The 15492-nt window shown below is 44.2% G+C and overlaps 1 protein-coding gene across 1 annotated transcript in view; it reads right to left on the reverse strand.

Annotated features, from left to right (window-relative positions):
* Positions 1–15492, reverse strand: part of CDHR1 (cadherin related family member 1) — a 177030-nt gene that overhangs the window by 125254 nt on the left and 36284 nt on the right. The gene's annotated exons all lie outside the window — the stretch shown is intronic.

The raw sequence follows: 15492 nt of genomic DNA on the forward strand, positions 1-15492 counted from the left end.
AAGAAAAACTGATACTTCACACATTTCCAGCATTGCCCTCTGCTTCATGGCAGAGAGCTATGCTGCCGCTTACCCAACTAATCAAACTTAATATTTCACTTGGAAGCAGCTCCAGCACTGCTCTCTACATTAATGGTGGGGGTGAAAAGGGAATTAGAACATAAGGTTACTAAGAGCCAAGAGAAACAGTTAAGTATGAGAACAAATGTGTGAAGCTTGCTGGGCCGACTGGATGGACCGGTTGGTCTTCTTCTGCCGTCATTTCTATGTTTCTATGTAATATGAAACCCCCACATTAAAGGGCCTATGTACTAAGCATTTTTTTCTCATAGACACAAAATGGGAGAAAACTTTGTATGACCTGGTCTGTTTCAACACTATTGAACTGAGCACTATGCACATACCTATAAAATAAGCTAGAAATTCCACACAACTAATGAAGTTTATTTTCTGGAATGCTCTGTGTACTTATGTGGATTCATAGAAAACAATACCAGATTCCAATTCCTCCTGACCTCCTTGTAATCTCCTGAAAATTTGATGTGGATTGGATATACAACCAAAAAGTTATTATGTGGTGTAATTACATGTGAGCTTATTCATGAAACACAGGTAAACACAAAAAAATAGTCTATCATGCTTTTATAGACCTCTCACCTCTGCTGAAAGTTTGGTATAGATTGGATGCAAAACTAAAAAATTATTAGGTGATTGCACAAGTATTTGTGGAATAAACTAATCCCCCAAGTATACACTTGTTATGATCCTTGTAGACCCCCTGACATGTCCTCAAAATTTGGTGTTGATTAGATGCAAAACCAAAAGGATGTTAAGGGGGCAACAATTTGTGTATTCAGAGAATTCATAGCTAAAAAATAAAAAAACCCTTCCCTTATCAGAATTGCCATGTCCTGAAAATTTAGTGTGAATAAGATGGAAAACAAAACAATTATTAAGTGCTGTATTTGTGAAAAAATGATTTGGTGTTGAAATATACATGTGTATTCTTGGAACATGTGAATCCCCCCAAACAATGATCCTTGTGGACACCCTGACATGTTATGAAAATTTGGTATGGATCAGTTGTAGAACAAATGCAAAACAGAAAAGTTATTTGGAAGTGACAATTACATGCATGTCATTGGAATAAGTAGATCTAAAGAAAATACCTGTGTCATAAGAACATAAGATATGCCCTACTGGGTCAGACCAAGAATCCATCAAGCCCAGCATCTTGTTTCCAACAGTGGCCAATCCAAGTTACAAGTACCTGGCAAATACCCCAAAATTAAATAAATCCCAAGCTACTATTCCGTATTGATTAAAAGCCAGGGGCAGTTCTATAATGAGGCAGAATGAGGTGCTTCTTCAGGCTGCAGAATTTTGAGGCAGCAAAAAATGCCCCTCAGAACGCCAGTGTGGCATCCGCCTCACTCTGCCTGCTCCTGCCACAGCTGCCAACCCAGGCTGGTGGTGGCAGAAAAGAGGAGGGTCGCTATTGCGGGCTGCTGCCACCGGAGGTCAGGACGGAGGAGGGCCGCAGCCACGCCCACCGGAGGTCAGGCCAAAGGCGTGGAAGAGGGACGATGACACCGCCACTGGAGGCCAGGCCGGAAGCATGGAAGAGAGATGAAGCTGCCGCCGGAGGCCAGGCCGGCAGCGTGGAGTAGGGTGGAGCAAGAGGGGGGTAGGGTGCCATCTTGTCCCCTGCCTCAGGCTGCCCCTGTTAATAGCAGTTTATGGACTTCTCCTCTAGGACGTTATCCAAACCTTTTTTTTAACCTACTTACACTAACTGCTGTAACCACATCCTCTGGCAATGAATTCCAGAGTTTAATTATGCATTGAGTGAAAAAGAATTTTCTCTGATTTGTGTCCCACTTCTCTTGGTCTTATGAATGGGGAAAAGGTGGATTGTAAAACAAAAGGCATTGTTTCCTGGTAAAAAACTGGCATCATTAGTCTGACCAAAACACAACTCAAAGTGTAATTTCCACACAAAAAAATAGGTAGCAAAGTAAATCTTTGCAGATAAAGACTATTTGGCAAACTGAGTCTGTTTTACTATCCCAGCCTAAATTGCTGTAGCAAATGTCATCTCTCAACTTCCTTAGAACTGGGTCATGAATGGAAAAGTATGAAACCCATTCTTCCTGCTGATAAATGGACTTCTATAAGGAGTTCACTGACAGACTGTGTTAGGGGTAGATATTTAAAAGATATAGGTGTTTAACTTAAGGAGTTAGGTGCAAAGATCTAAAGATGTACATTTGTTTAAAAAGAATGTGCATTCCAAACTAATGAGGCCACTGACATTCATGTTCTTAAATCCAAAACAAATAAAATAACTGTGAAAAACCCAAAAGTCTTCTGAGTTTTCATTTTGGCAAATAAAGCATACTTTTTGCAATTAAAGTGCATTAAGAGCCAGATTTTAAAAGATTTAAGTGCGTGAAACCCGGGGGTTTACTCACTTGGCCAGGCCTTACGCGCGTCGGGCCAATTTTCAAAGGGCCCGGCCATGCACATACACCCCTGGGACTGGGAGTGGACTGGGAGGGAACTGGGGAAGGCCCTGATGCGTCGCTGCGTGAAACTGCATATATCTTCCCCCCTTGCGTGCGCCAACTTGGCATTTTATAAAACATTGCGTGCACATGGACATGTGCACGCAATGTTTTAAAATCTACCCCTAACTGCACACAGCACACACTAGTTGCAAATAGTGTATGCTATTTGCTGAAATGAAAAATATAAATAAAACAAACTCTGCCCCCTGCCACTGAAATGAAATTTGCCAGAAAAAAAAAAAACTGGCCAAAATGAACAAAATAAACTGAACCAAAAATATTTTGCCAGTACATCCCTACCCAGATCTGCATAAATAAAAAAATTCCCTTTGCTAAGCTCCTAAATTTAGCATTTTATTTTTAATCTGCGCTCGCTTAGATCAAGATTTCTAAAAGTGTACAGGGCCAGGGGCATGGTCTGATTGGAGGAAATAAGGTTCAAGGTCCTAATTTCCAGGCCTAGGCGCTAAACCTATGCTCGTAAACGCAGGTTAGCTTGCCTGGTGGCTGAGACCTAATGGAACTCCTATTCTAGAGTCCATTTTTGCTGTCACTGGTCTGCTTTGCCTCCTCTCCATGGATCATATCATGCGCACTTCACATAGAGGTAGGCACCCCAGCCTGCATCTTTTGATACTCACTCTGTGCTCTGTAAACAATGGCAGGGTAGGCCAACCTTTTTTGTGCCATTTGAAGGACAGTACCCTCCCTGTGTAGATATAGAAGTGGTGCGGCCATATTTGCAGTGAAATGTCTGGGACAGGCCATGCTAGCCATTGTAGGTGCTTCACTTGTACAGTACCCTAACAAGCCATGCCACAGCGCTATATACTTGCTGAGTGCTGGAACACTGTGTAGCAGCTGCTGTGTGACAAGTAGGGAGGAGGAGTAAGGTAGTAATGTGTGGTCCACAATGTCCACAGGCAAATAACACAGGATATAGAGGGCTGCTGCAGAAGAGCAGGTAGACTTCCAGAGACTGAGTTCCATCCCTGTAGTGGGCTGCCTACCGGGATCTGGATGCTACCTGTAAGGTCATCCTTCTCTTTCACATATTATCCTGACCCACAAGCATTGCCATTACAGGGGTTGCAAGCAGTTTGTGGAAGTGTGCCTGGTCTGTAGCACCAGCAGCTGGCCTCTACGCCCTCTGCTATTTGTCTGTGGACCACACATTACTACCTTACTCTTCCTCTTCACTTGTCACACAGCAGCTGACACTGTGTCAGTACACTCAGCATGTACGTCTTAACAGGTTAACAGTGCAAGCTAAAAATGGAGGCATTCACACACACTTTTATTCCTGACACCAAAAAGGGGGGCAGAAAATCTAGTCTTGTCAGAGGATGACTAATTTCCAATTACTACCACACATGTTGTACATATACACAAGATTCAGTGTTGCCCATGAAGCCACTATGCATGTCATATACAGGGCCATGTAATCAGGAGTTAGCTAACAGTATGGTATGTGAAGAAGGTAACATGAGGCAATGTTGAAGGCCCCCAGGTACGAACTTCCTCGTAACCTCTGGTTGTCTTCCTTACCAGCATACCCTGAAGATTCTGTGGTATGGCCTAGGCCAGATGGTCTTACCTGCTACATAAGTGCAAAGTAGGAATGTGCCAGTGCATTCTAACATGCAAGGTCATGTGGAGGGCAAACCTTTAACCATCTCAAATGTTAGCCCAAAAAGAACATAATGAAAGGAGACCAGGAAGTTTGTTTTGGAAAGTAGTGACTACTTTATTAACAAATAAAGTGAAAGTCTGAGGTAATCACATTATGCAAGTCTGAGGTAATCACATTATGCAAGGACAAGATAAGAAATAGCAAAAAGCATTGTAAATTTCATGACCTGCACATTCTGTGAACACATGTACAAAAATACTTTGAAATGGCACCATTACCTATACAGGCTTAGCATCTTATCCTTAATGTACAATCATGATTACAACTAAGAAGATAGAAAGAAGACGTGGCAACCCAATAACTACAGTACTGCTGTAATGTTACAGGTTACAGCAGCACTACTATGTGCTGTAAAGTAAAGGCCCCAGACAGACCATGTTGAAAGAGTGCCCTCAAGGGGACAGCCTCAGGGACAAGGCCGCAACATTCAAGTAAAGGCCCCAGACAGTCCATGTTGAAAGAGTGCCCTCAAGGGGACAGCCTCAGGAACAAGGCCGCAACATTCAAGTAAAGGCACCAGGCAGACCATGTTGAAAGAGTGCCCTCAAGGGGACAGCCTCAGGGACAAGGCCGCAACATTCAAGTAAAATGTTATGTTTCGGCTCCTGAGGAAGGGAGGAGTTAGCAATCTGTTATTATCTACTCCTCAAGAAGGGAGGAGTTAGCAATCTGTAATGAATCTGCTCCTGTGGAAGGAGGAGTTAACAATCTGATATGCTCAGCTCCTGTAGAGGGAATAGTAAACAATCTGTTAGGGTTTAGACTGTGGAGTAGCAATGTGTTATGAATCTGTTGCTGAAGACTCCTGATGGAGAAGGAGAAGCAATCTGTTACCAGTGGAGTGCTTGGAGAGGGCACTCAGCTGTAGAGGAATGTAGATAGGTGGATCCTTGGGCCGATGGCAGATGACTGCGCCCCCAGGAGAATATCCTTAGAGGGACCACCGGCTAGGCTTGAGTACGTGGACAGACACAGATAATTCTTTTATTAGACAGGTTAGTAGAACCACCAGAGGTGACAGTAGTGAGCTGACATGCCCGGCAGGGCTGAAGTCCCTCAGGTACTAGAACAGCGATCCCAGGGTTGCTGAGCTGTAGAGAAACTATAGATAGTGAGTAGACAGGGTGTGCTGTGTTTATAGCCAGAACTAGATGATAAAACTCACATAAGGTCTTAAGGAATCTCAGTAGCTGGAAAGGGTTAGGCCCTCGAGGAGCGAGTACCTGGTTCCAGGGAAAGCTCTGAGACAGCAATGGTAACTCACAAATGTCTGTATCTGTGATAGCTTCCAGGCAGTAGAGAATCTTCAGAGTGTTCAGGAACAAGGGCCCTCGAGGAGCAAGTAACGGTTCCTATCTGCAATCTGAAATAAAGAAAAGAGAGCGAGGCCCCCGAGGAGCGGGTACCCCTGGTAAGTCCGAGGAGGCAGAGTAGCTTGGGAGGAAAGTCGAAGCAATCCCCCTTTGCTAACTCGATTCCTTAGAGAATACTGAGACCTTTTATATTGGAAGCGGATGACGTCATCTCAGGGGACGCCCCCAAGGTTCGTGCCCTTGCTGGTACATCAATCGGAGCGCGCGCCCTACGTCATCAGGAACATGGCGGATGCACAGCGTTGTGCCGGTCCGGGGACGCCGGAGGGAGTCGGCAAGAAGATGCCGCGGCGGCTAACCGTCCATCAGACCCGGAGGGAGTCGCCACAGAGGGCGGAGTGAGGGCGTCAAGCAGTGACAGACGCAACAGTAAAGGCCCCAGGCAGACCATGTTGAAAGAGTACACTCAAGGAACAGCCTCAGGAGCAAGGCAGCAATGTTCAGTAAGAAGGCAGCAGGAGCCAAGAGCAAACATTTCAGCATGAAGGCAACAGGACCAAGATTGGAGATTGCAGCATGGATGCAGCAGGGGAAGCAGAAGACCCAGCAGCATGGACACAGCAAGAGGCCCAGGAGAAATCTCGGCAGCGTGGATTCAGCGGTTGCAGGAGCCGAGATGAGACACCAGTAGCATTGAGTAGCAGATGAGACATGATGACAAGAGGCAGCAGGTGCACACAGAGTGGAGGGGAGTTAAAAGAGATTGGAAAACATGCAGAACATTTTTGTTTTGGTTCTAAAACTAATGAAAATGGTTGAAAGTACACCATCCATTCTGCATGCTGGCACAGAAACTCTGTTGCGAGGCCAGGCCCAGCTGTCTTCTTCCATCTAGATGGCACAGCAACTCTGTTGTGAGGCCGGGCCCAGGCTTCTTAGAAACATTTTCTTTTTGGGACTTGTAAGGCAGGTGGTTCTGTTTATGATGGACCCCGGCCATGTCGTGCTTGTCACTTGGAGGAGGCCATGGCTTTGGAGGACCTACCCCTTGGGCGTGTCCCCTGACAGGGACTGCTGTGGGGTGTTGACTCCACAGAGGACTCCAGCGGCTGCTCTGGTATCCTTTGGAGGATTTGTGTGAGCACATTGGATAATTGCCAGGTTCTTGTGGCCTGGTTTGGCCTCTGTTGGAAACAGGATGCTGGGCTTGATGGACCCTTGGTCTGACCCAGCATGGCAATTTCTTATGTTCTTATTTCTTATGTTCTTATAATGCTGATGGCAGCAACCAGTGTATTCATATTTTGAGTGTTTGCTACTGTATCCTGTTGAAGGACCTGGTTCTGCTGGTTTACAGACCTCCTCAAGGCTCGAAGCTCTGCACGTATTTGCCTCATCTCAGCAATAAGAAACAAAACGGAAGCCAATCCAAATTGTAAAGAATTGTAAAGAAGCGATCGGTGAAGTCAAGATGAGTTTGCCTGCTCTATCCTTATGCTGCCCTACTCCTCCCTCCAAACTAGCCTGCTTAGCCCCTTCCTCCTCCTGCACCTTCCTATCCCTTCTATCCTGCCTCTTTCCACTCCTGCCCCGTCACTACTCCCACTCCTCCCTTTCCCTGCCACTCCTGCCCTCAACCTGTCACCCCCACTCCTGCCTCCTCCCCCTCTTATCCTCATGCCTCTTCTCTTCTTTCTCCCCATGCCTGTCATGTTCCATCCACTCCTCAGCACACACATACACCTCCTCAGCACACACCTCCACTCCTTCTCACCGCACACACCTCCACTCCTCCTCACATCTCCACACAAAAAAACAGACAAACAAACTGGACTAACAAACAAACACATTCACTCCAACAAAGATGACAAAAGACAAAGGCAAAGGGTAACAGATGAGAAACAAGCTCCAGGATACCTCACTTAGAACTTGCTAAATACCTCCAATCAACTACCAACTACCACCAACTCACCTACTCTTCTCTCCTCTCTCCAAATGCCTGACATAACCTCAAAGAGGCACGTGCAGGAAGCCTGAATTTAAACAGGGAAAAAAATAACACATGCCACGATGATGCAATGTGCTGCATGATGACACAACGCGGAATGCGAAGCTGCAATGCAGCGTGCGTTAAAATACCTAGTCAATGCGGCAAAATATCGCACGTTGCGCTGCCTTGAAAACTTGCCTTTTGTATCACGGGCAGTATTCCTGCAAATTTTATAGCAAAATGATAAATCTAGGTCTGAGTTTGACTAAAACTTTGTCTATCTTTAGGAGTCTAAACCTGAGATGCCTAGGTCACATGCTCAGCCTTCAAAAACTGACCCCATAGATACTGGATAAACATGCTGCCTTGTAATCAGAATAAGTAACATTCATACACAAAATAGTTTTCTTAAAACAAACTGAAACATATCTAACCTGATATAATATATCACATTGTTAAGAACATAATCCATTTATGACAATAACTTAAATATAAAGCCAATACAATTTGGAGTATTCTGAATATATTTTATGTATGTCACATATTTTACATATAATATAATTGTTGTGAGCGCTGCCTTCTGGGATCGATGGAATGGGCTCGGTGCGCATCACTTGGCTCATGGGAGAGCAGAGCCCTTGGGCCATAGGACGGCTCAGGTAGATATCAGTTGTACCCATGGTGAGGTGCGAGTGCAGGAGCTGAGCTGGACGGAACTAGGAACACAGGCTACCACATAGGTTTCTGGCTAGAACTAGGAACTGGAACCATTGGAGAGTTTGAACAGAGATAGAGCGCAAAGAGTCAGAAGGAACTTGGGACTCTCGAGAAAGGCGACGTTAAGCTGGGAACTCTCAAAGAGTACGTCGTGGAGCTTGGGACCTGGAACATGAAGACGTAGAACTTGGGACCTGGAACGTGGAGACGTAGAACTGAAGACTTGGAATGTAGAGCTGAAGACTTGGGACTTGAAACGTGGAGATGAAGCTTGGAACTTGGAACGTAGAGACGTGAAGCTTGGAACTTGGAACGTGGAGATGAAGATTTGGAACTTGGAACGTAGAGGTGAAGACTTGGAACTTGGAATGTAGAGACGAGGAACACAGACGTAGACTGGATGTAGACTTGGGATGAGGAAGACGAGTCCCACAGGCACCCTACACAGCATGTGGGGCTGTTCGCGGACCACACTGCAGGCTCATGGAACATAGGCTAGGAATGTAGACGAAGACTTGAGACGTAGACTTGAGTCCCACAGGCGCTCTACACAGCACGTGGGGCTGGTCGCGGACCACACTGCAGACTCGTAGAAGAATGTGGATACAGATGGGGATGAGCAAGACTCTCAGGCGCCCTACACAGCACGTGAGGCTGGTCACAGACCACACTGTCCCCTACGCACCCTACATAGCCGGATGGCTAGTCGCAGACCATGAGGAGATCGGGGCAGGCTCAGGAAGTCTCATAGCACAGGGTAGTGGGAACCCCTCGGATCCTCCAGAGTCAGAACTAGAAAACAGATAAAATCTTGGAGCTAGGAACTCAGAGTAAAAGCATGGAATCTCAGGAGGCATGGGTCCCACCGAACCTGGAGCATTAGGACCGGAACAACATCAACAGGGAGACAGGCCCCAATGGGGGAGTCAGCCTCCAGGCACTCCGGATGAGGCAAGGACCCGGCACAGCTCCTGTCGTGCCGGCGAGATGGCAGCCGGGCCGCGGGAGCACCCGGCGTTGGCCGCCTCAGGCAAGGCCCCGGCTTCAGCTGTGGCCTCTGGGACGCGAGGAGTAGCGTCGGCCGCAAGCCAGGCCACAGAGGTTAGGCCCTGTCCGCGTGAAGCGCGGGCAGGGGTGTAACAATAATATGTGCAACAGAACAAATAAATTCATGAAAAAATATATAGTTTATCTGAGCTGTTCCAGTCATTCATGAACAAGGCACAAATAATCATGAGATTTTTAAAAATTGATTATCCAATATAAAAATAGCAAAAAAATAGAAAAAATAAAAAAATAGCACTGTTAGTGGTAGTTATGGAAGAACTGAGCAAAAATATCTTTTCAACTGTATTCTTTTTGTGCAGTTTCTCAGGTAATCCAAGCAAATATTTCACATGTAGTAAGTGATGTTTTCATCTTATCAGTATAAGCTGCCCATATCATTAACAACACTGTGAACACTTCCTCACACAGTCATAATGCCAATTAGAGCTCTTTCTCTGGTGCTGACAAACACCTACTGCTTAAAAAGAAGAGAACAGAAAGTTAAACATACCAAGCAGGCTAGAAACTGCAGGAACAATCAGCTTTGCAGACATCAGACTTAACTGGGCAGTAATGTAGATCTCCATTGAATATTATTATAATTATTATTTAGTTTGATTAACTGCCCTTCAGTAAAGCGTCATCAATGCAGTTACAATAAAATCTAATAAATTATATCAAATGTAGCATTTCTTGATCAAACATTAACAAGCTGGTAAGGAGAATAGTCCAACAGATAACTAGGTAAATTTTGGTGCAAAAAGAAAAAATTTAGAATTAATGCCTTGAACTGTACATGAGCTGTCAATGGAAACCAATGAAGTTTATGCAAACTAAGGTGAATATGGCCAAATTAGGTTGAGCCACTATTAATACAAGCTACATTTTTCTAACAGAGCTGAAGGTGATAAATAGCTTTAACTGGAAGCCTATGGTACAGGCTGTTGCAGTAATCCGGGACCCAGCAACAGATGCAGGCCAAGGCAACCAGATCCCTGCCTTGAGCCTAGGACCAGAACTAAGCCCAGGCCCAGGTCTCAGCATTAGACCTGGGGCTAGGCCCAGGCCTTGGCAACAGGTCCCAATGTTGGGCATGAGCCACTGCCTATTTTTCTTTTACAGTGAAGTCAATGGGTCCTTCCCCCATTGACTTCAGGTAAAGCAAAAAATGAATGTAATAAATAAACGAATATTTTTTTTGTTCTAAAACCTAATGAAACAAACTGAGGTGCCCACAATATGAACTTATGAACTGAACTTATGAACTTTCTTCCCTCTGCAGATCCCTAGCACCTAGACTAGAGCAGCAGGAATCTTCAAGCAGGTTTCTTTGTGGCACACATAGAGAAATATATGATAATTTCAATGGAATATGAGGCGTTCAGGGTATCTGCTACAGGTTGGTAGTATGGTGTGCCCTGCGGCTGGGGCTCAAGGACTGTGGGAATCTATTCCTGAAGGATGTGATAGAAAGGTAGAAGAAAATAGCAGGACATTTATTTCAAAACATGAATGAGATCTGCTTCTCCTTGAGAAGCAGGAAGAACGCGGGATGTCTCATGAGTGTCTGATTAAAGATGTTGGCGCCTGCTGGAATTCCACCTCTATGATGCTACAGATTTGGTGGAGCTGTAGACATCCCTTCACAATGTGTCTCTGGAAACAAATAGGTGTGGATTGCCCCCTGGGCATCATGATTGGGTAGTGATGAGGCAGCTGCTGGAAGCTCCTTCAAGGACGCCATGGAAGATCTGAGTTCCAGAAGTGCCATCCTGGGCTGAGTCATCTCTATAGTAAATCTTCTGGAGGAAAAGGTATAAGTATCTATGATCAAGAGTGAATAGAGGCAGAGGTGTTGCTGTTGGTGGACTCCTTGCAGCAGCAGGTGTAAGAGAGACTGAAACCTCTCACAAAAAACAATACATTCATTCTTGCCACACTTTGTGATCCACAAGTAAAAGGGAGTCTCACACTCCAGTCCCAGTGTTTCACACACATGAAGGAGATACTGGTAGGTAGGGTATTTGAACAGGAGCACAAGAGGCAGAGGCATGGTAGGGATGTAGCACAGGAAAGAGTGGCCCCCTCAGAGAGTAGTGCAGGCATGAAAAGCACCTAGTTAGCTAGACTGCTTCCCCCATCTTAATATTACAAAGCCAAGTTGTTCAAACAGAACCATCTTTCCTGACACGGGAAAGAAGCTGGCAAGTCAGAACCTCGGCCCAACCCAGCAAAGTAGACCCAAACAGAAATTTCTGTGACACGCTAACTCACAGAGCCCATTGAGGACATGGAAACAGATGCACAGGCATTTTGGTCACCAAAGTTGGCAGTCTGGCCAGACTTAGCCAAGGTGACACAGGAATATCTTTCCTGCCCATCAACCAGCATGCCAAGTGAATGTGTCTTCTCAATGGCAAGGGACAATATGAACCCTACCTAGTAGTTAGAGCAGCAGTCTACAAACCAGGAAAACCAGCATTCAAATCAAGTCATTTACCCTCCATTTTCTCAGGTAAAAACTTACACCTAGATTCATCAAAAATGCTTTGTTTATCGCTTGACTATTGCATGTAATAAACAAAAAGGGCATGTTTATTCAAATTGGTGGCTTGCCGCAGCACACAAGGAGGTAACGCACACCATGGTATGTCATCAAGGTGCGCGGTATGTCATTGCGGTACACGGTACATCATTGCGCACATGATATTTTTCCTAGTATAAATGCTCACTTCCTGCCCCTCCTTCTTTGAGGATGTGCTGGGCATTGGAGTGAGAGGAGAGGAGGTTAGTGATGTTAGAGGAGCTTTGGTGGTGTAGTTTTGCAATTTCTAACTGAGTTGTGCTGTTTTGTGTTGTCATTTGTTTCCCTTTACCTTTGTCTTTTGTGATAATTGTTGGAGTGAAAGATAGCAAGTCCTGTTTGTCATTTTCTGTGGAGTGGAGGATGAGATGAGGAGGAGTGTGAGGAGTGGAGGAGGAGATTGAGGAGCAGAGGAGGAGTATGAGAATCAGAAGAGGAGTGAATGAGGTGTGTAAGGAGTGAAGGAGGAGCAGAGGATGAGTGAGAGGAGTGTGAGGAGGACACCACACAAGCCGATGTCAATAAGTTTACCTCACCCATAAATGGCCAGACAACAACAGCTGTAGACATTAGGGGTCTTTTACTAGGCGTTTTTCCCATTGACTCAGAATGGCAAAAACCCTTTAGTAAAAAGCCCACAGAAATTGGCATTAGATGATCACTTTGCAAAGAAGCAAAGTGCAGCTCTGGTGTACTTATGTTTTGTTTTTCTTCTCTGTTTCCACAGCTCTCGAGCAGGAACATGCCGGTCCAGCCAGGAATGCTCAGGGACCAGCCGGGATGCTCCTGGGACCAGCCACCCAATACCCATGCTCCACAGGTCCTTACTCATAGATGTAGTGGGAGAAGAAGAAGAAGAAGCAGCAGGAGGCAGAGAGATCAGAGCCCCTGTATTTAATGCAGTCCCCAGGCTCAGCTTGGGGGGGGGGGCCTCCTGACCCCCACAAGACTTGCCAAAAGTCCAGCGGGGGTCCGGGAGCGGCGCTACCTTTGCCCTGTCACATGATAAGGGCAAAGGGCAACCGGCGCCATTTCTCAACGCAGCCGTGGCCAGAGAGCTGGAGATCGCGTCGGGACCCCCCCACTGGACCCCAGGTAATTTAAAACATTTTGGGGGGGTTCGGGAGGGTGGGGGATTTGTTTTAAAGGTTCGGGGTGGGTTTTAGGGTTTTTTTGGTGTGCCGGTTTTCCCGCACCCTATTTAACGATACAATACAAATGCCCCTGACGATAAATCGGGGGCATTTGTATTGTATCGTGCACTCTAACGATTTTGGACGATTTTAAAATTATCTGACGATAATTTTAATCGTTCAAAAACGATTCACATCCCTACTAATTAATGCATGAGTTGGGTTTTTAAAATTCATCTTTAAGGATATATAATCTATTACATTTTCACCTGGCTCTGGCTCTTTCTTCCAAATTCCTTATATAATATCTAGCTATTCTTGAGGGGTTCTCTCATATAATAGTTGAAAAAGAGAGAGGCCTCATATAGGTTTGGGGCATTTCTGAAATAGTGAACAGGCATTAACAAGAGGTTGTCCCAGTTTAATTTTTATCAACACCTCCAAGCTTTCAAACAGCTGTTTCAGGATTTTGTTAAAATGTTCAATGAGCTTATCCATTTGGGAATGAAAAATGAAGGTCCACAGGGTCTTAACTTTCAGGAGAGCATATATATATATATATATATATATGTTTTATAAGTCAGGAAATGGATAGGGTGCCCTAGTCCATCAAAACCCTTTAGGAAGATCCACCTAGGAAAATATGCCAGGCAAACCACTGGTAATGGTCTTTGATTTTATGTCAAAAAAGAATGGTGACAAATAGTTAACAATGCTAACAATAGTACTATAAAACTAAGAGTAATTACACAAAATTTATTGAACAAAATTAATGTGAACAGTTGACATCTAGAAGGTTCCTTAAAAATAAGGCCAACATGGCCTTGTGTTAGCAAGATGACAATTTCAGGGGATTGCTTATTAGAGATGTGAATCGTGTCCTCGATCGTCTTAACGATCGATTTCGGCTGGGAGGGGGAGGGAATCGTATTGTTGCCGTTTGGGTGTTTGAAGTATCGTGAAAATCGTGAAAATCGTGAGCCGGCACACTAAAACCCCCTAAAACCCACCCCGACCCTTTAAATTAAATCCCCCACCCTCCCGAACCCCCCCCAAATGCCTTAAATTACCTGGGGGTCCAGCGGCGGTCCGGAACGGCAGCGGTCCGGAACGGCCTCCTGCAATTGAATTGTGTCGCCGGCTGAAGACAAAACAATTCAATTGCAGGAGGCCGTTCCGGACCGCTGCCGTTCCGGACCGCCGCTGGACCCCCAGGTAATTTAAGACATTTGGGGGGGGGGTTCGGGAGGGTGGGGGATTTCATTTAAAGGGTCGGGGGTGGGTTTTAGGGGGTTTTAGTGTGCTGGTTTTCCTGCCCTCCCCCTTCCCCCGATTTACGATTTTTTGACGATAAATCGGGGGAATTGGTATTGTATCGTGGCCCTAAAGATTTTTGACGATTTAAAATATATCGGACAATATTTTAAATCGTCAAAAAACGATTCACATCCCTATTGCTTATTAATTAAAAAAAACATAAAAAGATATCATATGAAACATAACTCAACTTTTAGTGTGACCATGACTGTGCTTCAGAACTTTTATTGATACAGCAGTAGAGACCTCTGGCATTTTCTGTGGCACTTTGGAACATTTCTTTACAAATAATGGGCATTTGCTTTTAACAATATAGTCAGTTGAAGTTAAATACTTCTGATTGGCTGTCACTTGCCATTCATATAAAGGAATCTTTCTTATCCATGTGAAATATTTTTATCTTGGTTTTAAATATTCTGCTGAGGTAGGCATTTGTGTAAAAAACAGCAATGTTGGCACTCTTAACATGTTTTTAGAACCAGTTATTGTTTTTTATGTATTTATTGTTTTATATATTGCTTTAATACATGTGTATTGATTTATATATATATATATATATATATATATATATATATTGTTTTCTGTTTTTATTTTATAATTATTTCTAGTTGCATTTATTTTAATATATTGCTGTATAATTTGCATATTATCCTGTAATTATGCCAGTCTGTTTTATTTATTTTTTTATTTTTCTCATCGTTTTCTGTCCCTCATCTAGCTATTTCTACATAGACCTTGGAATGTGATCAAGCTTAAAAAAAAATAACAATTTTTGAACATTTTGAGAACTTTTAAACCACTGATCTTTTCTTCAGTAAAGAAAAAAAATTATAGCAATAACACATTTATCTTTGTTTGTGACATTACTAATGGGCTGTTTACAATTTGGGAGCTTTAAGTGATTGATGAATGACCACTATTACAGGAAATTCTTACAAAAAACCACCCATATGCAAGTGATGAATGTACTCCCAAATCCTCTTTAGAGAAACTTTCAATAAGAGAACTACATCCCATAGAACAGGTACAAATGATAGCCAGAGTATACTGGTATCCATGGCAATGTAAGTTTAGCATATGAAGAAAATGAATGAATGCTATTAAATTAGTCTCTATTTAATAAAAGGG

Source organism: Rhinatrema bivittatum, chromosome 7 (genome assembly GCF_901001135.1).
Source record: "Rhinatrema bivittatum chromosome 7, aRhiBiv1.1, whole genome shotgun sequence".
Classification (NCBI taxonomy): Eukaryota; Metazoa; Chordata; class Amphibia; order Gymnophiona; family Rhinatrematidae; genus Rhinatrema; species Rhinatrema bivittatum.